Source organism: Carassius carassius, chromosome 20 (genome assembly GCF_963082965.1).
Source record: "Carassius carassius chromosome 20, fCarCar2.1, whole genome shotgun sequence".
NCBI classification, from domain to species: domain Eukaryota; kingdom Metazoa; phylum Chordata; class Actinopteri; order Cypriniformes; family Cyprinidae; genus Carassius; species Carassius carassius.
In genome coordinates, this window is record NC_081774.1 from 9,547,419 (window position 1) to 9,572,194 (window position 24,776).

General features: G+C 37.2%; 1 protein-coding gene across 3 annotated transcripts in view; it reads right to left on the reverse strand.

Annotated features, from left to right (window-relative positions):
• LOC132096243 (uncharacterized) overlaps positions 1–24,776 on the reverse strand; it is a 147,932-nt gene that overhangs the window by 101,763 nt on the left and 21,393 nt on the right. Inside the window, exon 1 of one of the 3 annotated variants that reach the window (XM_059501495.1) lies at positions 7,614–7,739. The exons of the other annotated variants lie outside the window; for them this stretch is intronic. The gene's annotated coding sequence lies outside the window, so the exon portion shown is untranslated. Of the gene's footprint in view, positions 1–7,613; positions 7,740–24,776 lie in introns of those variants that run through there. 3 annotated transcript variants of the gene reach the window in all.

The following is a 24,776-nucleotide window of genomic DNA, read 5'->3' on the forward strand; positions in this document are numbered from 1 at the left end:
CTGTTGCTTTCTGCGTTTCCACCGCGGTGTAAAGTACCGGGAAGATTAGGCAAATAGACTGGTGACGTAGGTCTGCGCGCGTTTCTCAATACAAAGAACGCTGATTTTGGACGTGCATTCTTGGTAGTGCGGACTTTGTGCATTCGACTCGGGAGTGTGATGTCTGCAACGACGCAAGTCCAGTAAATCTGCAAACAGCAGCGTACTTGATAACTTTAGTCAGCTGACCATGGCTACTATTTTCCTCTCTGTATATTTACAATAAAACGAAATAGGATATAAAATACCACTGACTCCTTTCGTTTTCATTTAAGCATAATAACAGCTGTAGAAATGTACTTAGTTCAGGAATATGTGTATATATACAGCCATTACAATGAAATGAAATATTATATAGATTTGCCTTTTTTATTTTCATTTTAACATATAGATAAATTGAATACAGACCAAAGAAAACCTGTTAGATTTACCCAAAATGAATGATATTTTATGTTTAACCACTAAAGAGACATCAGAGCCAGCGGCACATATCGGAAGGGCTAGCCGAGTAGAGGCTGCTTCTCGGCGGATAGATGATCACTGAGCTCCCGCTGATCGCGTGGAGCTGACCGTCTCTGAGATCGGCGAAACACATTTTTAAATAGGCGCTGTCTTCATAAATAAACCACAGATTTGAGTTTTAAACAACTACATTCTCGCCTGAAATACTTTTAAAATTACATTTCATGACACAATAACAGTAATATTTTGAAAATGTTGATCCGAATAAATGGTGGTTGAACTCAACCAATGCTGCGTGAACTCAACCAATCAGGATGTTTAGCGGCCAAGTCCCGCCCCCGAAAGTTCCGGAACTTTGAAAAAGTACCACCTCGCCAGCAGGGACTTTCTGAGGGGCATTTTTTTACCCAGAACTTTATTTAGTTCCTGGTTCCTGCGGTGGAAACACACCGAGTACCAGGCCAAAGTCCCTAGTTCCTGGGTAAAGTTCCTGCGGTGGAAACGCGGCATAAGAGACTACAAACGGTAAATGTTCCTGTAGAAGCTCAGCTGGACAGGAAGAAGACATCTGAAGTTGAGAACATCCAAATAGCCTCAGGTTAACCAAGAAATTTGAACATTTTAAACACTACAATCCATAAAAAAAAGACAATCCCTGCCTCCCAATGTGCATACTATCCACCCTATCTGCCCCTAAATAGTATTGAAAATTACTAATATCACATTGATTTTAGGATGGATACCATGGACATTGGGACACAGGCAATGCCTTTGTCATAAAGACTGAAAGAGAATAATGACCCTTAATAGCTCATTTTACTAATTACTTCTCATTTGTCATTAAGCTGATGGTTTCATCCAGAGCAATTTACAATACACTTATTATGGAAGGGCCACAGTGGTGGAAGTCTTGCTCGAGGGCACAACCCACTGATCAGTCCTTACGAGGTTTGAACCTACAGCTTTTGATTAGAAGCCAAGATCTTTAACCTCAAGCCTATTTAAAAAATGCTCGAGTAAGTTCACCACCCAAAAAATGCTTCCACTGATGCCTATAGTTACATTCTAATCTCTGAAACGTCTATGGAAAGAGAAAAATGGAGCAGTACAGTAGCTACACAGGGCTTTCGATATGTCATTAGAACTACCATTGCTTAGTTCTAGGCTTAAGAGATTCGCAATAGGTGGAGGTACTGATCAAGCTAACAAACTCAGAGCAGTGCTATAGCTGAATGCTAGTGTTGTGGGGTGCTAAAAAAATATGGGTTTAAGTTTGTTTTGGGGTTTTGTGAGATGCCTGAGGCATTTCTGTGACTATATTATTGCTAACCCACCTTGGCCCCAAAGACCACCAGCTCCTGTGTGGCAGATTGGATGATTATATTTGTTGTTCGAGTTGTGGCTGGAGCAGGCTGTCTGAACAGAAGTCTATGAATAAATTGGGAGTTTGAAAGAAAAGAAAGTTTCTTTTTTTAGTAATGCATATGAAAAACAGTTTCTCAGCTATGCAGTGTTGGGAAGTCCAACACATCTGACTCAGTGACCCTTTGCATGAATGATCATGGCAAGTATTCATAGAGAAGAAAAGAAAACAGAATATATACTGTTATTTTCCTGCCATTATTATACAGTAATTTTATGGACATTTCTATTAACCCTACAACAGTCAAGTACAAAATTCAAAATACAGGTAAGACACCTGTAAAAAATAAATGCAGAAAATTCCTTTATATTAATACAGTACATTGTGCGCTGTTATTACTTTTTTTTTCAGTGCAGTGTTATTTTAGTATTATTTATATAAAATGTATAGTAATTTTTAAAATTTTGAAATAGCTTTGATTTTTCAGTTCAGTTTTCATGGATTTATATATTTTTTTTTAGTAATGTGCTTTTGTTATATTCTTTCCCATTGTTTGTTTTAGCTAAACTTATTCCAGTTCATTGTCAAAGCAATATCTCTAATCATTTAAAATATCAAATCATCTTACCTTTCGTTCCAAGTTTTTAAGTGTACAGTTTTCGTTTAATATATGATTTGATCTGATTTCAGCTTTATTTTAATTAACAAAAATGATGTTTTAGATTTAGTTAACAATAACAACACCAGTCCCTCCAAAAGAGTGTTTTAAGTCAAAATCATTAGTAAACAACACATGGTTTACAAAATGGCTGTTCAGATTAATTTCCAAGAAATATTGTTTTCATTACATTTCCATCTTTGGTGTTTACCTGAGCATATTTTCTATGGAAATGTAAAGCTGAGAGGGACACATTTTGTATTTAAGGTAGTTAAAGACAAAAATGCAGCAGTAAAATGCCTACATGCCAATACTTTTATGCCATTATTAAGAAGAAAATACAGCTTTCTGATACCTGGGGCAAAAAAATAATAAAAAATAAATAAATGCAAGTTTAAGGTAACAACACCTAAACTGCAGGAGCGGGAAGGTAGAAAGAATCCCATTATAGGTCCAGAACGGATGGACACGGAGTAAAAAATTGGGAGTGGGTGGGTGTGGAATGAGAGTCGCAGGAGCGGGAAGGCAAAATCAGTCTCACGCAGACCTCTAGGGTAGCGCTAACGCTCACTGAAATGGAATGTTAGCCTACTTACGTGTTGACAATCCTGCAGCGTCAGCTACAGTAGAGTGCAAGCTACTGAATATCTGCAGTTCTGTCTTCACATCAGATGTTCAAGCTAAAAGTCTGAGCCGAAACGCCTCTTTAGTTCCTTTAAAAGCCTCCATTCAACTGTCAAGTTATGCAAGATGTGGAATTTCAGAGCAATACGCTCAATAACAGCTACAGTGAATTAGACTCGTTAAAAGGGAAAGTGGCGCTTCATGATGTGTTATGGTTGCTGAAATACAGTACATGGGCCTTTGTACCTACATAAAAGCTTTCACAGGCTATGCGGTGATATATGACAAGCGAAAGGATGCTAGGATTATGTTATACATTCATAAATGCACAACTGCTACAGTGGCACTCTCCATACTCCACAAAACACTAGGTACACAGTGCAGCAAAGGACCGCAGCAGCAAGCAGGACTGTAAAACTCGTCTGCTTTTGCTTTTTAATCCCCTGGTTGGAGTCACAGTGCGCCCTGCCTCATTAGCATATTTCTCCCTTTACGGGTGACTTTCATTCTCATTGGTCCTCTTGCGTTTTAGCAAGCTGTTGACAGTTATTTTTGTAACTCTAATGACTTTGCCCCAATCTCAAACGCATTTCCTCTTTTGTTGTTCTGTATATGGGTCATTTTCAGGAGGTACATATTCTCATGTTAGGCAAGGCTCCAAAATAATTCATTATCTTAATCAGAATTATATATATATATATATATATATATATATATATATATATATAACATCCTTAAAACAAGACCAGTCTAGTGTACAGTACTTGAGAGGCAAAACTGCATAAGATAAGAAGACTTGTTTTCAGAAAATATAACTTTTTGCCAAAGGCAAACAGTTTTTCTTGCCCTAAGCATTAACCTCACTGATTTCTGCAAACAATTGTTAAACAGGGAAAGAAAATAGATTAATAATTTAACAGTTTATTCAACTATATATTGCCAAAAATCGACAAAGTCTTCTCTTACGCAATTTCACTTCTCAACTAAACTGATCTTGTTTTTAAAGATGTAGACAAAGATACAACAAGATGAGCATTATTATTTCCAAAAGGATATGAGGACACAGAAAAAATAGAAAGAAAATAATAAGGAAAAAAATACCTTAAAAAGAAATTTGATGAATAAAACCTGCACACACAATCAATAATCCCACATTAAAGTAAAAGCTCTTTTGAAGGTAAAAGCTCTTTTGAATTGTTTGCACAGACGTAAGTTCGTGGAATGATCCGGCTCGCTCGTTGTCGCTATATTTTGATGTATTAATTTACGTGTACTTATGAGTCATTCTAATAGCCTGATGGTTTTATTTGGATGCTTTTACATCGTTAGTAGTTTTATTTGGGGTTAGTGTAGCATTTTTATTGAGTTATTTTGATAGAGATTTAAAGACCTATATGGGAGCCGAGCAGTGCTTCTATGGAGTTTTGTGGAGGATAGATTAATTTTTATGTCGAGCTCTGCTGTGCAAGTTAAGCTGATATACTTTCCCACAACCTTCTGCAACAGTAATTCAGCATTGGGGTTTAGCAATACAGCGGCGGCCTTAGTTAGCGCAGCTTCGTGCTTAGTTGTATTTCAGGGTGGTTTTCTAGGAGTCATCTTTGCGTCGTCTGACTTGGCTTCATCAAGAGGTAGTAACTCTGCCATAGACGTCCAGACAGTGTCCTCCTCCTCCTCCTCATTTTCTCATCTCCTCTCACCGTAGAGCGACTAATTCTGACCACTCAAGGTCGTGTTCAAGAACAAAGGGCCGCGGTTGATGAGAGATATAGAGTGTCTGGCAGTCACGTGGCAGGATGTGTACCGCGTACTGCACAACTAAGCGCTCTTTGATGAGGAGATTCCCCACCTTGGGAGCACAGAGATCACGTCCTATTTTCCTGAAATCCCTGTGCTTTGTTTAGCCTTCCTTCGCTTTTTCTTGTTTATAAAGCCACATCCATTACTGCGGAGAAGCTTACCCAATAATCCCACATAATGCATTGACTCTGCCGTTCCTTTTGATGGTCCCCCCTTTAATTTTAATGTGTGTGCTCTCGCCCGCTCGGACAGGTATTCGGCAGGCTTATGGCAATATCTTTTGGATGTGCGACATGAGAGCTTTGTTTAGGGCCTTCTCTCTCTCCATGCGCATATCAATAAGGGCATTATAGTGAGTAGGGTATCGCTTCTTTTTAGTAGAGCGCTGCCATTAAGAGTCTTTGGAGTCAGCTTTTCTGTACTTCTCTAGATCCATCCCTCCATCTCTTTATCACTCATGTATTCCATCTCTCCCTCTCTCGGGGTATTAGCCATTCAAAGATCTCTCTCTATGGCACGCAGTAGAAGTTATCACTCCATCTCTACCGCCCTTGCTCTATCTCTCTAATCTTCCTTAATCTTCCAGCCCAGAGTGAAGTGAGAATTAGTTTCTCACTCTCTCTCATCAATCTCTCACACCCTTCCTTTCCCTTCCATCGAGCTCTGTACTTCTCTGTCTCTAACTTTACTCTCCCTCTCTCATTTGTACTTTTTCGTACCTTTATTCCTTTTACACTTTTTCAGGTTCTCACTCAGATCAGAGATCTGTCTCTCCTTGAAACATACTTTTTTTCTTACTCTACCTCTTTTTGTCCTTACCTCTACACAAAAGTTGTGACGGAGTATGTTAATCTTATCCTGTCAATCACAAAGCAAGGACATATGAGAGTGTTTCTTTAACTAAGTTGTACTTTTGGTCCGGTACACTCATAATTAAACAAACAAACGCCACAAAAATTTCCAACACAGTATCAGTTCCATCTCATTTCTAAATTTGTGTTGTGTTTAATACATGAAAGACAATTTAAAGATAATTTATATTGAGTAAATTATATGGATTTAACTGTACTTGACACTATTGAAAGAAAACACAGAATAAGCCAATTGAACTGAGATGAATAATGACACTGTAATGTAAGTAATTATAACTCAATTTCTTGTTTCCTAATTGAAGAATTTTCCGCAACTGACAGCATTGTTTGTTTATTATAGAATTAGAAAAAGCTTTAGTAAAGCTGCTTTGAAACAATCTGTTTTGTACAAAGCGCTATATAAACCCTTGTGTGTAGTTTAGAAACCAGTTTTTTTGCCGTACTGATTACCACTTTTATAACCACAATTGTACAACAAATACCATGGTTAAACTATGGTTAGTGTAGCAAAACCATGGTTAATTTATTGTTACAACCATCAATTAAATATAGTAACCATGTTTTTTTTGGCTTCATTTAAAACCGTGGTTAATTTTTGTCAGGGAAATAAATGTTACTTGACTTGACAAGTAAAATTCTGCAGTAAAGTACTTTTATGGAATAAAAGCTGATTTCATAGCTAGTACCAAATGCTAGCTAAAGTATAAATATTTTCCAGACTTTGTATATAAACCCAAACCTGGTCACAAATTTAGGAGAGAAGGTTTGAACCTTTTTATGACAAAATATTTAGTTAATCACTGCTGTTTAATACTACTATATATATATATATATATATATATATATATATATATATATATATATATTAGAAGATGTATTTTGTAACTTGAGACACATAAAACTCTTGTTTTACAATATAGTACAATATCTTTTAAAATAAACTGCCCTCTAAGTAGTTTAAGATATAGTGAAGTTTAAAGCTGCTTCCTGAATATCAGATTGCCATGAATTACACTGAACTGCAAATAATGAAATATTGAAACAAAACCTTGCGGAAGCTGCTCTTTCCTTAATTGAAAATCTGTAAAAGGTCAATGTTTCTACAAAGGAAGGATAAACCCATTTTGACAAGAACTCAAATTTTGACAAAAACTCAAAAGCTCCACATCCTTTTTTTTTTTTTTTGTATGATCCAATCCACACAATCCCACTAAAGGGACTTCAATAAATAACACACCTGGCCTACATCCCAGGAAAGCTATCATATTGCTATACTTTTTCTTTCTGTACATTTTTGTTGGGTTTACCATTATGGGCAGGACTGAAGGTACAGAGGCGACAGACAGGGACTTTGATGTGTGCAGACATTTCTTTTACAAATGCCTATGCTGAATGAATACACAATCTGCTCAGCAGAAGGTACACAGATGGAAACAGACAGATAAAGAGATAGAGAGAGCAAAAGACAGAAAGATGGGAGCCATGAGATGCATAGAACGGTGCAGGAGAAAGCCAGAGAGAAAGTAAGAGAAAGGACAAAATCAAAAGAAATCAAGATTGGAGCAAGAAAAGACATTAATGCTATGAGCGAGAGAAAGAAAATGAAGATTAGAGGTTTAAGGATAAACAGATAAGGAGAGCAAGCACGTGGCAGGCGATGAAGCGAAGTAAAAAAAAAGATAGAGAGATGAGACTGGCAGCTGATAAGACGTAATCCCCCTTTTCACTGTCATTCCAAAGAAAACAGAGAGTGTTTGCAGAAAGACAGAGAAAAACGTCAGGCCACCTCATTTACCTTGGTGCTCATGCGATCCTTCCATTCACAGTGGTCCGGTGATTAAACAACTCGATTCCCATCACCCAAGAAATTTAAGAAAAACAGCAGCTACGAACTACAATTCGGAACAATTTCTCTTCTCAAGCTCCCCCGTGCTGCTTGTACAGACACACACAGCCTTCTGTTCCCACCGTAAAACAAAGATGTGTGGGGGGAATGAAATAATATGAGAAAGATATTGCATCGTATTACATCGGGAGTTGTGCGAGTAGAGAGTCTGCTCCCCAAATACTTGTCACTAAGGATGAAGGAGCCGAACTGCCACTTTAAATGCTACTGAGAGTGTAACTGAAACTGTGAGCGGTTTACATTATGGATTCTGAGCGGCCCTAGCAGACTGTGTGAGGCCTCTATTGGCACTTTTCCTCTGCCTGGTACGACTCGGCTCGGCACCGCTCCGACACAAAACGATGTAGTATATTTGCAGACCAGTATGTGGCGCTGTAATTCTGCCACAGGGAAGAAGAATTTGACAAATGAACATGGAACAATACATTTATTAATTTGTGTTAATGTTACAGGTAGTTAATAAAAAGACAATCGTTCAGTGTTTGTTCATGTTTTTGTTGCTGTTACGTAACGTAGCAGTGTAGGACTAGGGGTGAGACGTGGGCTGATGACATCATCATTTAATACAATATATGGATTTGCTGTCCAGACGAACTGCATTTTCAGATTTCAGATTCACTCTGGGATTCCTGGGATTCGGTTTTAAAAAATAGCGTTTCACTCTCCCAAAACGCCGGATCCGTGTGGACGAAACACCTATACGATACAAAATGTATGCACATACAACAAAACGTGTCTCCTTGTGGGCGGGGCCTCAGTGACGCAGGTAGAGACAACTCTCTCCAGCCAATCACTGATCTGCTGGGTTTACACATCACACGTTTTGGTAATGGTACACTTCACTTGGAACCTCAACCGATGTGGTACTAAAAAAGTACCAGGTACAAGTTACTGTACCCAGTGGAAAAACCCCCGAAAGTGAACCAAACCAGTGGAACCAATACAGTGGAAAAGTGCCATATGAGTACTGGAGACCATGGCAAGTTATGACAGAGACAACTAGAATGTTGTTCAAATCCAATGAGAAAATGTTTTGTAAATTTTATTCTAATTTCGGTACCATTTTATTTTTGCTATGGCTTTTGGGGTATGTCTTGGGTCATATACATTTTTGCTGTTTCATTAATTTATTAGGTTTCATAACCATTTTAGTGTTTAAATTTAGCTGAAAATCTTGTTTAATGGCAAGCTCAAAATTGTGACAATGTAGTGTAAAATCAAGTTTATCTGTTGGGGCATGTTGTCACAAAAGGTCAATTCGAACTGAATGAACTGTATATTTAAAAAACAGTAGATATGTTCAAAAGCTATTTTGTAGTCCAGACTTTATGGCTTATGCACAAAAATAAATACAAATAATAATAATTACTTTTAAAAAACATCCTGAGAAATATTATCTAGAATAAAAAGTGTGACAACTAGCCCCGGTCAGCTTTTATATAATCCACTGCATTAGACTCTGAGAGGTCATTATAACTGACCCCTATTAGCATTAAGGATATAACTATAAAACATAATTAATCTCAGAGAAGATAAAACAGCAGTTTTCAGCTCATTATGTTTAAAACAAGGTGAAAAAGTTATGTAAACATATAATCAAGCCAAAAAGGAAAGAAAAAAAAACTCTATGCAAAATAAGATAACAAAAACTAATTGCAAATGAAGAAAAATAATTCTGGCTGGTGTAAGTAGAGAAGTAAGTATTAGGCTCATGCTGAAGACGCAGATCTGTGATCTGAGCAATTAACCTGAATTTCTCTGGTGAAATCCCCAGCTGTGCAAGCAGGGCACGTGTAAAGATGCAACCTACAAAGTGTCTCCATGGTTAAGGGCATCTGCCATCAAAATAAGCAAAGCACTGTAATCAAAATGAGCTAATCACTTCAGCCTAATTTACCACAGCTACAAAAAGCTTCTCCGGAAGAGAACGAGAAGATAGAAAGAGACTGAGGCAGTGTGGCAGAAACTAGGAAGCAGCAGATACATCACAGAGACTAAAAAAGAAGAGCGGTAGAGAAAATTCATTAGAGTTTAAAAGTTAGAGGGAGAATTAATTTTTTTCAACATCATGTCATTCCAAAATTATATGATTATCCATCTTTTGTGGAGCACAAAAGGAAATGTTCAGAAGAACGGTCAATCTGCTTCTCTTCCATGACCTACAATGAAAATGGACATTTTTGTAATACTATTATTGCTATCTCAATTCTCAGTGAATTTCTAAATTCATGTGATCAGCTAAAATCTTATACCTATTACAAATTTTTTTGTATTCTATTATTTATTTAAGAATTTATTATATATAATGAAATGTATACAAATTTAAATAAATGTGTTAAGTTATATATATATATATATATATATATATATATATTTCTTTATGTGTTATGTGTAAATAAAAAATAAAACTTTTATGAAAATGTAAACAAATGCATCAAGCTTTATACATATAATTTTGGGGCATATGATGCTATTTACATTTTTCCTTTCTCTTTGGAGTGTTACAAGCTCTTGGTGCATGAAGAAGATATGTAAAGTTGCAAAGACTAAAGTCTCAAACCCAAAGAGATATTCTTTATAAAAGTTTAGAGTCAACCAAGCCTACCTAAAACGGCTCGTTTAAACATGCCCCACACATTTGACGGAGGACAAGGACTTTTTCCTGTGAGAGTAGCCTACAATGCTGGTGTCTGTTTCTATAATGTGGGGCAATTCCAACTTGCAAGGACAGTCTGGTGCTTCTGACTCACAGACTGTAAATACATTTTCATATTTAAAGAATTTGCCACTAATGATTCAAATGCGAGTTTTGAGCAGTGTAAAGTAGAGCTTGTTGCTTGTCATTCCTCCAATCACACATACAAACATGGTTTTATGTTTATGCAGCGTGATACGCAAAGCAAAACGTAAAAAGACAGTAAAAGTTACTATAATCAGTAATTATGTCCCCAGTGGATGCAACAAATGCCTCGTTTATAATGTGTTTTATTGTTTTTGTCTTGTCGAGCTGGCACACACGGCATTACAGTATGTTAAGAAGCATAACATTTCCATCCCACGCTTAAGGAATTCGGCCAATCACAATGCACTGGATAGCTCGCCAATCAGCGTACATGTCGCTTTGTAAAAATCGATGTGTTTCAGAAAGGCAGGGCATAGAGGAGCAGTAATAATGTACAATATATGGAAAATAAAATTTTTACCTTAAACCACATAAACACATTGCATTACACCAAATACACAAAATAATGTTCTTTTTAGCAGCGTCATATGACCCCTTTAACTAACATATTACTATTTATATATTCAGGGTTGTCAGGCATCATGAAAGCATCATGAAAGTTGTGTGCAAGGAACAGACTTTATTCAGAAAAACACTGACAATGGTAAAGAGAAGCTTGACATCCTGATGTAAATAACTCTTTTGTGTTAAGACAACACAAGAAAAAGTCATCCAGGTTTCTAAATTCATGAGAGTGTGTAAATGAAGACAGAATTTCATTTTTGGCTGAGAAGAAGTGAAAAGTGAGGAGGAAAGAATGAGATCTATGAAGGAAATGACAGGGGGGAACCGCAGGAGGTGCAGGCAGAGAGAGTGCTGGAGGCAGAAAGAAGAACGGCGAAGCTAAACGTCTCGTCCACTGCTTCTAAGCTCACTAATTCAATCTCTGCAATCCTGTTGAGCGACTGAACCCTCCACCCTTCCTGTTCCTCAACTCCCACGTTCTAATCCGACGCCTTTATCCACTATACTACATAACATTTCAGAAACGACAGTCAGGCGAAGGAGAAAGAGGAAAAGCGGTAAGAGGAAGTGAGTGGAAGGAAAGGACGATTGTGTCACATGTGAACCAACAGTTAGGCTAGTCCTAATAAATTCATCTTTAATTAAAACTCTAAATCCCTCATACTTTAAAGCCATTTTTATAATTAACTCTCTGATCTTCTCTTCCTAAATATAAAACAAGAAAACAATTAAAACTTTTATGATTTTTACTTCAAAACCCATTAATTAAAAAACGTAAACGAACAATGGAAAGATATTGAGACGGAACCCTCTTTGCTAATTAACACGTGGCTAATTGATCCAAACCCGAATGTTTACCATAGGGGAGGCGAAGCATAAAATGCTCTCATTTTATTCACTTAATTGCATTTTTTATTTCTCCGTTTTTGAAGATTGATGATTGTACGCAATAACATGAAAAGGTTTTCTTTTAATCCCTCTCTCTGCTCACTTAGGCTCTCTACTATTTTGCCCAGGTTTCTGCAAAAATTAAGATCTGACTCTGAAGTGCCTGATGTAGGGATGAAGGATAAGTGTTTTTGTTGGAAAAGCAGATTCTTCGAGTGCTGGCTATAAGTGGCGTTGTGACCCTGATGAAGAAATGATGGGACTCATCCTTTAAAACTACAATACCCAAGATTCATCACAGCGAGTACAGATCACAAACAGACATTGCCTTAAGACACACACGCCATTGCGTTGGCAAATAAGCCATAAACTCACTCATTCTTTCTCCCACTCCTCCTTTGCATGCACTTCATTTCTTCTCTCTCCTCAAGGCAAGAGGAACTTTTAATAAAAAAAGCATTTTAGCAGAGAACATGGGTGTTATAAAAATGAGCGAGAGAAGGCCATCTCGCCGTAACATGGTTGTGAATAATTTAATGACAGAGATGTTACGTGCCAACCTGCCAAAAGCCTAGGATTTTTTTTCCACCATCATTTCAATAATTCTTTCATCCAACAGTATCCAGTCCAAAGTAATGGCTAGTCCTCTTCTTTTCTTTTCCTCAACCGCACTTAAACAACACGCATTATCACATTGCCATCAATATTCAACACTCAGTCCCTCTTTCTGTATTACCTGACCTCTTCCACAAACTCTGTTAACATCTCCATCTTCCTCATAATAGTATGACTCCTCCATAAAGCTTTTACCTTCCAACTTTATGTCGTCTTACCAGCACCTTGCTTTCCTCTCTCTTTTTCTCTCATCTGTTCAGTGCACATATTGATTTCTGGCAATATGATGCAGTTTTTATTACAATAGATGTCCCCTAATAAAAAACAAGTATGTGGGCTATATTTCACATATTACTAATATTTTGGTTTATTAAAAAAAAAGAGTATCAGTTAAACAGATTCCCAAAACACCATTCTATTCACTTTGCTCATTGAATTTCTAAACTTTTTTGATTTAATGTATTTTAATCTATCTATCTATCTATCTAGTATTTTTTAAATAAGTCTATTATGCCCACTAAGAATGAATTTATTTAAACTATGACACAGCTTAGAGCTCAGTGCAACTAGTTTGAGGTGCAGTTAGTTATAGTTGTCTTAAAACTGGCCCCGGTTGATATTATAAAACATCCGTTCCATCCCATCTGTCTTTTGATTTAACACTTTCTGCTATTTGCTTCCCTCAAATGGTGTCTGCTTTTCCTCAAATCCTACTCACAAAACAAACCAATTCTAATAATTTTGTCTGGCACTCCAGCTTCACACTAAGACACACCAATCATTTTTTAATGTTTACAAGCCAGACTAATTATAAACGTCCTATTTTCCTGAGCTCTTCCACCATCGCCCAAAAAGGTCAGATCTTGTCCCCTCAAAGCTGCATTCGGTTTCGCACGCGTCTGATCTCTCAGTCCCTGTCATCAGGTCGCATTGCCGTGGGCGCTTCTCATTCAATTACGGCTTCCACTGTTGTTGTTATTGTCCTCACTAATAATAGAGCACCTCTGTCTTTGCTGTCACGCAAGGAGCCATCAATAGTGCCAGTCCTTATCTCCATCTCAGCAAACAGCCATAGCAGTGCCACCCTAGTCTGGAGGAAAGATGGAGGGGGATGGCGGGAAACGGACAGGCAAACAGCGGAACCATCACAAATGAGAGAGAGAAGAGATGAACGGAGACCCTGAAGTCCTGAAGAGAGAGACAAGGGTGGGCTAGCGTATATGAGTGTTGCTTTCTGTGTATTATTGTGGATTCTGTGTGTGTGTGTTTGTTTACGAGACTCAGACGACAGAGGCAGAGAAAATGGAGGATAAGTGAAAGAAGCAGTGTAGGCACATAGACAGAGATTCAGAGATGAATAAGGGGGTGACAGACAGAAGTGCCCCGAAGGCTCCGGTTACATTTGGAATTGAGGACGCACAGTGACATGGATGTAATTGGTGGAATCTAGCTTAAGAAGAGGGAAACGACCACTCACGAACGAAGGCCAAAGAGGCCCCTCTATTGCATCACTGCCAGTCCCAGCTCTCTCACCTTTTTAATCTCTCAAGTATAGTCATATTTTCACCTTCAACACAAATCCAGTTGTATTTGCTCATTTGACCTTTATGTTTAGTGCTGTAATCATGCTTTAGCTCCACTCCAGCCCATTAACTAGGGATGAGCAACAGCACTAATTTTTTTTTAATCTAATATCAAGCACCATCAAGGTGTATAAATAACACTAATTAAATACTAATAAAAAAATACTAATGAAGACAATATTACATGATTTTTTTAGATTTCTGGAGTGAAAAGGTCAATATTTTTAATACCATTATAGACAACAACACAATAATCCCATTAAAATGTAATTAACATAAACCCTAGATGCTGGCTTTGAGGGGACAAGATCTGACCTTTTGGGGCGATGGTGAAAGAGCTCAGGGAAATAGGATGTGTATAATTAATCCGGCTTGTAAACATAAAAAAATGATCGGTGTGTCTTAGTGTGAAGCTGGAGTGGCAGACAGAATTGTTAGAATTGGTCTGTTTTGTGAGTGGGATTTGAGGAAAAGCTGACACCGTTCTGGGAAAGCGAAATAGCAGAAAGTGTTAAATCAAAAGACAGATGGGATGGAACGGATGTTTTCAACCAGGGCCAGTTTTAAGACAACTATAACTAACTGCATCTCAAACTGGTTGCACTGAGCTCTAAGCTGTGTCATAGTTTAAATAAATTCATCCTTAGTGAGCATAACAGACTTATTTAAAAAAAAAAAAAAAAAACGTAAACTTTTGCCTGCAAGGTCCAGAAACATAGCAAGGGCATCAACAAAAAAAATCAATGTGGGAAGCTATGGGAATACTTTTTGTATGCAAAGAAAATAAAAATAATTACATAATTCAACAACTTGTCTCCTCCGCGTCACACTGGCTCCATTTTAGAGAGTTTCCACTGAACTTAAACAATGTATTTGAGGAGACGGATTGTTTAATAAATTTGTTATTTTCATTTTAGGGTGGCTCAGCCCCCAATGTATATAATATATATATATATATATATATATATATATATAAATATATATATATATATATATATATATATATATATTCAAATGAAAATGGCAACATCATTTTATTAAGTATATGAGTTCATATGTGCTTCATTTTCACTGGATGAAACAGTTTGGTGAGGGGTGAATGAAGTGAAATAGATGTGGAACCGGCTGCTCTCCCATGATATTTTGTAAACTGTATTTATTACAAAGAACTAAACATATGCAGATATTATAACAATCTAACGATAAACACACATCTTGTCCTCCTCTGTCTCTCGGTCTGCAGATTGAAGAACTTGCTGAAAGACGGGGGGAGCCGATCAAAGTCTGCCGCCGTTTTCATATGAAATTTAAAGGGGACTGAGGTGATCACAAATTTGTGTACAGTATATGGAGCTAATCATAAAATTAGCGCTATAACCCATATCCCCTTGCATATGCCCTTGCTACTTTTCCTTACCTTAATCGTGTAAGGATCGTTGCTGTCTTTGGAAGGGTCAGAAAGCTCTCAGATTCCATTAAAAACATCATAACTTGTGTTCCGAAGATGAACGTCGGTCTTATGGGTTTGGAATACCATGAGGGTAAGCGATTAATGACAGAATTTTCATTTTTGGGTGAACTATCCCTTTAATTGCTGCAATATCTTTGATTTCATCGCCACAAGCGTGTTTGATGACATACTAATGTAATACTGAAAGCTGACTGGTTACCTCTTCTTTATGATTGGTTATATATGCACAAAGAGGGAAATCACCACCCATCACCAGCAGCCATCATATCTTGTGCCTGAGATCGAGTGGTGATCTAAGTGATCTAGAAGTGTAGGAAAAAGCAGTCAACCAACTTTCCAAAAACCCACTCCTTGCTCCAAGCGGGACCATTCGTTTCCCATCCGCACCGCTCCATTTGCCCTCATATGACATTTTCAGACATCTCTGTATTATATGATCGTGGTGAGCTCTGTAATTGTAGTGAAGCCTTTATAATGTCTGATAGACAGATGGCCAGCAGGGCTGCTGAGATTAATCTGTAGAAAAGCAAAAGCTTTCACACCATGTGGTCACAGCAAGAAACTGAATTTCACTGACACCCGGTAATAACATTTCTAAATCTTTCAGAGTTAACGAGTAAGTTCGAGGCCAAGGCCCAAAGTCAGCGTGAGTGTGAACCTTTGGCCTTGCACTGATAGCACATAGCTGGCCAAATGTCTTTTTCTTACCTTAGGGAGCAAAGGAACTCAAGACTCAGAAAATAAAGCGGTAATGCCTGAAGTTAGCAACAATTAGCAAATTTTACATTCAATTACCTTTGTTTAACACGTCCCCTCAGCCTCGCAACAGCCTTGCAGCCAGTGGCATCCAAAGCGTGAGTCTTGCATACAAAAAGTTGCTGTCAGGGTCACAGGGAAAAAAGAGGGTAATTTACTCTCAAATGCCTATCTGTGAGGAAGTTTGTGGTTAAGTAGATTGATTGAAAAGGAATTTTAATTCATGAAACTGTGAGAACTCTTAAATTATAAAAAGGAAAGGGAGAGAAAGTGTGTATTTGAGAGCAGAGCTCTCGACCAGACCAAGGTCATGGACAAAAATTAGAAGGTCTCTGTGTGCTATGTTATTTGATTACGTAATACATTAGACTACTAAATTTGAAGCACAATGACAGCAAAAGAAAGGACTAAAGAATCCATAGACCTCCAAAGCTGAATGATTATTTTATTTTTATTCTGTGGAACACAAAAGAATAAATTCTGAAGAAAAGTCCATACAATGAAAGTCAATAGCGTCCAGTGTTGTTTTGGGCCTCGCTGATTTCCAAACAGTTAAAACATTCATCTCCACCTACACAAACCTTTTTCCTTGGTGCCAAAGAGAGAACCAATTGCATGATACTGCCGAGCACACCCTGCAAACACAAAACAATTTCTCTGCCCCACATGCACACCTACTCACTCTTCATCATCAGCTGTGCACGTATAATATAAACCTGAGCCCCTGAAACCTCTGCTGTAATGGAGTAGGTTTGTGCGGGAGAGAGTTCGCTGTCTGCATTGAAATGAAACCGGCTTTAAAAATACATACAGGCACTTGGGTTTTCAAAGTGGAAAAAAGAAGGAAGCTAAAAAAGCAGCATTTTTCATTTAACTTTTCCCCTTTCCTCTATGGTCCTTGGAGGCCGAGTGGATTAAACCTTTTTGTAAGTCAAGGAAGTTGGTGCCGCCAAGATTTCTAAATGAAGGGGGCGTATTAATTGGAAAAGGCTTTAGATATTCCTGAGTCTGATTAAACAGCTCTGCACAACAGAGATGGATGGAGGGAGCGAGGGAGGGAAGGATGGATAAGAAGAGAGGGGAATGGAGAGAGACAAAGGAGTGGAGTAAAGAAGGAGATGTAGCAGAAAGAGAGCGAGTCAAGTAGGATGTAAAGGACTGCGTGTTCATTGAAGTAGGGGAAATAGATGTGAGCGGAAGCTGATGAGTTATCCTGCAGGCTTTAAGTGGCCAGAGTGGAGCTGTGCTCTGCACAACACTCTAAAAAATAAAGCTTACAGTTAGAACAAAAGTTTTACAGCCCTGATGCTATAGATTAAACTATTTTAAGATCAATTCTATAGAACCTGGTGCATTAAAACCTAATACACTAATCTGAAGAACCTATCATGCTACCTTTGAGATGTTCAAAGAAATATCCACCTTATTATTGAAGTAAAAGCAGACGCTGCTAATTGTAAATTCGAATGCGAGGCTTCTTGTGTCATTGGTTATTTTACCTATATGCAAAAACTATTACGGTGTTCCTATTTCAAACTGGTAATTCTTTATCATAAACACAATGGTTCGTAAAGCAAAAATGTTTTACTGTTTACTGATCTTTCTTAGTCCTCTAGTTATTCCGGCTAATGAATCAGATGTCTTACATTGAAAGTAAATAGCTTACTTTCACATTGCAAAATAAGGTCAACATGGGAACAGGAGATTCACTATGTAACCTACCGGTCAACATTCTTATTCTATGAAACAAAATACGATTATAGTTCTTGGCAATATTGTTTTTTGGCTAATATGCAGCCATATTAAATTAAATTAAATATTAGATGAAAAACTTGAAAATTAAAATACTAAAAATATCAAATGTTATAATAAAAGAACAAATTCAAATAAGATAAAAAGTAAAAGTACTACAACTAAAAAAAAATGAAATATAAAGTTAATATGTTCAATTTAAATCAAACAGAAACAAAACTTAATAAAAGTGACAAAACCACATAAAAATTACTAAACCTAAACTAAATGAAAATGAAAATAGAAACTGATTCAAATATTAGCAAATACGACAAGTGTGATGTCAACTAAAAGAAAATCATTAAAAAAGTTCACATAAGTGATATTTTATAGTCCAAGTCATCTGAAGCTATACAATATAGCTTTGTTTGATGGACACATGATAAATCTTATTATCTGCAGAGCTTTGGAATAAATAAAAGTCATATGGATTATAAAAATGGCAAGCCAGCAGTACTGAAGCCAAACATCATTTGTCTTATGACCAACATTTTAGCATAATTCACTCAGTAACATCATATGACTTCAAAAGAATTAGAATATTGGGCATGATGAATCATATGGTTAACTTTTTACAATGCTTTTTGAAAACTTTCCATTAGAAATCACCAGCCACACAGTGTTTGAGACTAAGTAAATGATGACAGAATTGTTATTTTGTCTAATAACTGTATATTTTACATTTAAGAACGGTTACATCTCCCCCCTGAGGACCCCTTTACGATGTCTCCACAGGTACACGCAGATCAAAATGAACATCATATGCTGCCTGTGACTCAAAAATATGAATCATACCTTTCCACAAGACTTTTGAATGTTTCTCGCGCCTCTCGTGATGCTAGAATATTCATGATTCTCACAGGAACATGGTGAGATATTGACAGACTGCACACGTGTGAGCACATCTCTGAGTGCCACTACATGTTTGCATTTTTGCTTGTGTTTATGCACAGTTTCCTCCTTTCAATCATGCCGATTTTGATGGTGTCTAAGCATGCACGCACATGTCTTATTAGCAAACAGTTAGTGTTTATAATTAAGAGAGTGTGTGTGTTGACACGATACATGTGTGGATACACAGTGAAGGAGATTTGGCCATGCTCCTCCACACCTCCAGGCCCGATTAGCCTCCCCTCTTCTTCTTTTCCAAAGAGCCCTTAGGTGGGCTTTAGTAGCAGCAGATTATTCACCCTTCCTTAGCTTCCCCTTGGGCTGGCTGGATGAGCATGAGGGCCAGGCCGTGGCCGCTGGAGGTTGTGGAGGTTCTGCTGGAGCATCATCCAGCTGGTGTGGATAGATCAGCGATCACCTCAGGCAGAGGGTTATAACAAAACTAACATGCAGAGACTCGGCAGGGAACGACTACAACTGTATCTGGCAGCATCATTTTCACAAAGTACACAATGCAGAATAAACCCTGAAGATAGAGGCATGGTACTGAAAATGTTTTCAAAGTTTTTATTAATGGTAAATTAAATTAAATTAAATTAAATTAAATTAAATTAAATTAAATTAAATTAAATTAAATTAAATTAAATTAAATTAAATTAAATTAAATTAAATTAAAAATGTCCTCAAATAACTTTTTTGTGAGTGTGGTGCATGTACTATAATTAAACCCAAATTTTGCTATTAAAAAAATGCTGAAATCAGACAATTCCAGTGTTATTTTAGTATCATCGAAAAACTATAGTTTTTGTTTTATTTAGTTTTTATAATAGTTTTTGTTATTATTTTGAATTAGTTTTTATTTTTATAGGTTCTTTTTTTTAGTTAAAGTTAAAATAATGTTGTTGACTAGTTTTTGTCATTTTCTTTTTTTATGTCCTATAGATTTCATTCATTTAATTCAGTTATAGTTACATCAAAACAACTAAATGAAAATGAAAAATGTTGCCAACTTTCTAAATATAAGTTTGTTTGTTTTTTGGATCTTTGTTTGTTCCCATTTAAAGTTTAATTTAAGTAATTATATTATATTATATTATATTATATTATATTATATTATATTATATTATATTATATTATATTATATTATATTATATTATATTATTAAAATATTATAGTGTGAAAACTAACAAAAGCTCAAATAATTTGTAAATCAAACATAAATAAGTAATACTAACCCTTATCTTGCTCAAGGGCATAATGGTAATGGTTCATGGCTCATTCCTTGATAAAGTGAAAAGCGACAAATCCTTTCTCATTCATGGCAAATCTCAGTTTTGTCCTAACCAGCAATGACTGCAACAAGTGACGATCGATGAGAGATTCTGTCCATCACTTGGTTTTTATTTTTGCTGACTAGCTCCATCCACAGTGAGTGAAATCTATTGACTTGAAGTCTCGCTCCACATAGCTGTACATCATATATTTACTGATTGGCTGTTATTTTGTCGCTTCACACAGTATGTCACTTTCAATAAGGAAAGAGTGACTGCTATGGCCTGTTCAGGACAATTTGTTTGAAAAGGGAGCATGTGCAGTACCAGTTTGGGCACACCTGAATGAATGTTTCTCACTTTAAAGACCTTTTGATCATCCTACGGGCTTAAGATAAATGACAGAAGTTAGTGTTGATGATATTTGGAAGTTATTCCTGTATAAGAATTTCCGTATAAGACTATAATAAAAAAATAAATAAAAAACAGAAGAAAACAAGGAGAAAAATTAAATTAGAAAAGGAAGGAAAAGCATTTTAAAAGAACTTTTCATGTGAACTTTAGTACTGTTCTATGCGAATATATGCATCTTCATTTACTGAAATAAAAATGATTGAAAAATCTGAGACTAAACTTTTTTTTCTTTTTTTTTTCGTATTCACCATCCTTTCCATTCAAAATGCTTGCTACGGATGTGAAAACGCAGAAAATTAAACCTGATCCTGATTTTTTTTTTATGACGTACAAAAGTTTTGGAGCCAATTTACATTTTACATTTATCGGACGCTTTTATCCAAAGCGACTTACAATTGCTATATATGTCAGAGGTCGCACGCCTCTGGAGCAACTAGGGGTTAAGTGTCTTGCTCAGGGACACATTGGTGTCTAACAGTGGATTCGAACCCGGGTCTCTCGCACCAAAGGCATGTGTCTTATCCACTGCGCTAACACCACCCCATAACATTTATTTGAATCATGTTTAATGTATGCTTATATACTAAACCAAATTATATTTATACATTTATTCACTTAGCTGACGCTTTTATCCAAAGCGACTTACAATTGCCACATATGTCAGAGGTCACACACCTCTGGAGCAACTAGGGGTTAAGTGTCTTGCTCAGGGACACATTGGTATCTCACAGTGGATTCGAACCCGGGTCTCTCACACCAAAGACATGTGTCTTATCCACTGCGCTAGCACCACCCCATTTCACCCCATTTCACCCCATTTCACCCCATACATGATTGACACAACGTGAGGTCGTATTTATTTTTTTACTTGTGAACATTTTGGACACAGTGTGCAATGACATTTAAAATTAAATTTATATAACCTCAATCTCATTACTATTTAAGTCACTTACATTTATGTTTTTGCGTTATACTTTTGATGACTCTTATTCTGAAATGTGAAAAAGAGGCATTGTATTATATATGCATGCATGTTTGTTTTTAATCCAATTTCAATAATAACCCACTAGTCTGTGACAGCTTGTGTCAGCTCCCATCATAGTTTCAGTCCAGTCTAGCAAGAGCTAAGCTAAGAAGAGAAATAAAAGAATCATATTTCAAAGAAGCACACCGGTGTACCACAGCAGCACAGCTAACGTCACTTATTAAAAGGCCTCTCATGGCAAAGCCTCAATGTTTGGAACTTCTTCAAAGTGCGTTAATGGAAGGACACGCCATTATTCTACACAGAAAACCAATGTTTTACACGCTGGGGAGAGAGGAACCAGTCGGGCCTTGACTCTCACAAGCACGCAGTCAGAGAAATTATAAGAGACACAGATAAAGGGAAGCTGAGCCTGAGAGAGGAAGAGGTGGAGGGGGTGGAAATAAATAGGGGAAGCGAGTGGAAGTAAGGGCGACGGAAACGAACAAAGAGAATGAGCGAGAGTAGGAAGGAAAGAGAAGAAAAGTGCCACAGATTAGCAAACGTGAAAAGAACAGACAGGCAGATTGATTCACGAACGGTTTGATTTCAGAGACAGTCGGAGGCTGAATTACACCTTAAGCAGAACCGAGAGGATTGACGGGGCAATAGATGGAGAAAAATCGAAGGAAATTATAAATTATAAAGAGTTATGGAAGTACAACTCTGAACGCAACGAGCCAGGAAGAGAAGAGGGGGATTAGAAAGAGGAACAAATTAAGGCCAGGGAAGTTAAAGAGAGCAAAAGATTGTGGGAGAGCTACGGCGTGAGAGCAGAGAGAGAGAGAGAGAGAGATGATGATGGTGGCTGATTCGTCGATGTTATCTCAGTGCAGAGAGATGTGTGGGACACAATCTCAAATTGGAAATCGCTGTTTCAATCTCTCCTCACTCTTTGCTCGCCGCTTCACTGATAACGAGACAAGCTTAATTCTATTAAAAATAGCCCGGTACGTGTGTCAGGAACAGAACCGTCCCGGGCTGCTAAACCAATGCAGGCCCCCTTTCACTGACAGCCAGCATTATAGCCCACTTTAACAAACCCCCCTACCAGAGCCCCCGCTAGACTAACTTTCATCTTGATCTCGGCATTGCCATCTCTCAGCGTTCATCTATCTATCTAATTATCCATCTGTCCCTCTATCACTCTCACCCATCTGCTGCGCTCTATCTCTCTCTTCCAGACTAAGACCAGCTCTAGGGATCCTTTCGTTTTTCTTTTTTTTTTTTCATTCTCTGGCTTTCGCAAGTCTTTGCTTTGCTTTGCTGAGCCTAGTGTTTTCTTTAAACCGCTCTTCCTTGGTCTCGCTTTCTCGCTCTGTGTCTTCCAGGCTGTCCTAATCTCTGCACGCTTCAGCTCCTCTTTTTTCCTCCTTCAGGGCATGTGGTGTGTTTCCGTCATATCATCCTGCACTAAGAGTCGTTCCTCCGTTAGGAAGCATGAATGACATTTGGTATACTCCCTCACCCCTCAACTTCTGACCCTGGTGACACAGCTAAGTGACTCTCGTGCATGCTAATGCCCCCAACCAATCATGAGTCAGCAGGTAGCCAAATGGCCAATCAGATCACGGTGCTCTGTCTCACAACGGGAAGCTGAAATGAGGCTCATTAAATTAGCAAGGGATGTTTTTTTAAGAACGATGTATCAGAAAAACTAGCTCTCTTATGTGAACTTTCCCAGCTGGAAAATAAATAACACAGGAAATCATAATGAGCCCTGATATTAGATTCCGAGATTCGTAACTTGACATACAAGAGGTGAAGGGAAAAAAAGAATGAAGTATATATATTTTTTTCTAAAAGTTTACTTATAAGAATACCTATGTGTAAAACGATTGTTTTGTAGGTTATGTCTGTTAGCTTTAGAGCTAATGCATGTGTACTGCTAAAGCACTGGAAAAGGGAAAACCTTGATAAAACTAGAAAAATGAATTTGAAAACTTCCTGGAAAATGGACCAAAAATATTGATGATTCATCCTGCACTACACATTTTTTTTGTCCATTTTTTTACTCTCAAAATATGTCATCTTGTATGACCTGCAGCCAACTAGCATGTAGCAAATAATTCATGGCTGAAAAAAGATTATTATAAAACCACTCGGCAACCACTTTATTGCAACCATAGATATATACAGTATATTTTGATGCCTTATTTAGTGAATGTTTCTATGGGCCTCGATACATGAGCCATCCCTCATTTTTGGAATGGTCGATTAGTAAAAGTTTACTGTGTGCGTCTACAACAGCAAGTTATACGCATATATATATATATATATATATCTTTGAATATTTATTGATTATTATGGTGAATGATGTCAAGTTGACGGTTCTAAAAAAGTGTACGCGTCAAAGTATCTGGAGCTGTCGAATAGGCAACCACAACCGTTTCTGAGGAACTACACTGTCTAGCATAAGAATAATGCTTTTATTTATATCATTACATTTTATTTGCTTAGTTGTGGGGAGTTGTGGCCTAGTGGTTAGAGAGTACGACTCCTAACCCTAAGGTGGTAAACACTGCCCTAAACCAAACCGAAAGTGATAACAAAAGGAAAGGTGAGACCAAAACAAATTTACTGAAGCAGTTACTTTTTAACGTTTCAGTGCTTTTATTGTGTTTCGTACCCATGTGCTCCTCAGTGGAGCTGCATCAAGTTAACTTACTTAAGAAAAGCATAAATGTATAATAAAAGTATTTTAGGTCATAACAACCATGTGCAAATAAGTCATAATATAAGAAAATAAGTCATCATTTAAATGGAAATGAACAAACGTCATTGTTTATTCAATGTATATATACGTATGTGTATAAGAAGGGAAGTTTTTGGAGTTTTACAAAATTTTAAGGCAAATTTTTCCTGTGTTAAATATCTAAATCAGAGATCGCTGATGATTATTTATGGTTTTTAAAAGAGCCCTTCCATTGGTCTTGGCCAGTTTTCTAGTTTCAACAGGAAAAACTTCAACAAATGAAACAAAACTGTGCTCTTTTTTGGGATTGAGTTAGCGATGGGTAAATGGGTTTGCCCACATGAAAGAGTAAGGAGAGTGCCAGGCTAATGAATTAATCAGGTGGTCATTAGTTTATATCTACTGC